Consider the following 1,425-nt stretch of genomic DNA (forward strand, 5'->3'; position numbering starts at 1 on the left):
AGCCGGCCATGGTGGCGTGTGCCTGTAATCCCAGCTACCTGGGAGGCAGACGCTACAGTGAACTGAGATTGCGCCACTGCACTCCAGCCTGGGCGACAGAGTGAGACTCTGTCCCCCGCAAAAGAAAAGAAAGTGAGTGACTTTCAATTTCTGATCTCCAGAACCTACAATAATCGACTCCATGAAATCTGTAGTCAGTGGCCACAGCGGCCACAGGAAACTCACACAGCGGCCCTTCCGAGGGGCTTGGAAGCAAAGCCTTTGTGGTATCTGCCCCCAACCCCTGTGCCTCCTGGGACACAGGACGGGCCCAGCGAGGGTGGGGGTGCCACAGAAAGCTTGGTGGCTGGGCCGGTCCCTAGAGGGCCACCATCAATCCTCAAAGCCATACTCAGATGCAGTGGCTCAGGCCTGGCACCAGCTGGTCCCAAGGTGGGGGTGGCGAGGGCACATCTGCTGTGCACACGTGGCTGGACGTGTGGGGGGCAGGTCCAGGTCGGCTTCAAGGACTCTGCCCAGGCTAACCCTAGAGGCCTCTGGTGCCAGTTTTTCCTCCTCTCTTCTCCTCTTTCCTTCCTTCCTTTCTCTTTCTCTCTCTCTCTCTCCCCCTCCTCCCCTCTCCCTCCCTCTCTCTTTATTTTTTGACAGAGTCTCACTCTGTTACCCAGGCTGGAGTGCAGTGGCATGATCTCAGCTCACTGCAACCTCCGCCTCCCCATTTCAAGTGATTCTCCCACCTCAGCCCCCCAAGTAGCTGGGATTACAGGCACCTGCCACCACCACCCCCGGAGAACTTTTGTATTTTTAGTAGAAACAGGGTTTCACTATGTTGGCCAGGCTGGTCTTGAACTCCTGACTTCAGGTGATCCACTTGCCTTGGCCTCCCAAAGTGCTGGGATTACAGGCATGAGCCACTGGGCCTGCTCTATCTTTTCTTTTCGAGATAGAATCTCGCTCTGTCACCCAGGCTGGAGCACAGTGGTGCAATCACGGCTCACGGCAGCCTCAAACTCCTGGGCTCAAATAATCCTCCCGCCTTAGCCTCCCAAGGTAGCTCAGACCAAAGGCTTGCACCACCATTCTCAGCTAATGTTTACATTTTTTTTTGTAGAGACAGGTCTCACTATGTTGTCCAGGTTGGTCTCAAACTCCTAGGTTCAATCCATCTTCCCGCCTTAGCCTCCAGTTTCAAAGTTAATGTCTAATTTGGCCATTGTCTGGCTCCGGAGTGCTGCCTCTGCTGAGAGGTTGGGGTGGGAAGAGGCAGAGCCAGCCAGAGGGAGCTGGCAGGGGGCCAAGAGCAGGGAAGAGAAGGTGCTTGTGGTGGAGACACCCCCACAACAGGCTGCTGGTTTTGAGTTGTTCCCACCCTCCTGGGAGTGGCCCCCTCACCTGTGAGTCCCCCTGAGCAGTGAGGACTCGGCC

Source organism: Mandrillus leucophaeus, unplaced genomic scaffold, assembly GCF_000951045.1.
Source record: "Mandrillus leucophaeus isolate KB7577 unplaced genomic scaffold, Mleu.le_1.0 Scaffold1, whole genome shotgun sequence".
Taxonomy (NCBI): Eukaryota; Metazoa; Chordata; class Mammalia; order Primates; family Cercopithecidae; genus Mandrillus; species Mandrillus leucophaeus.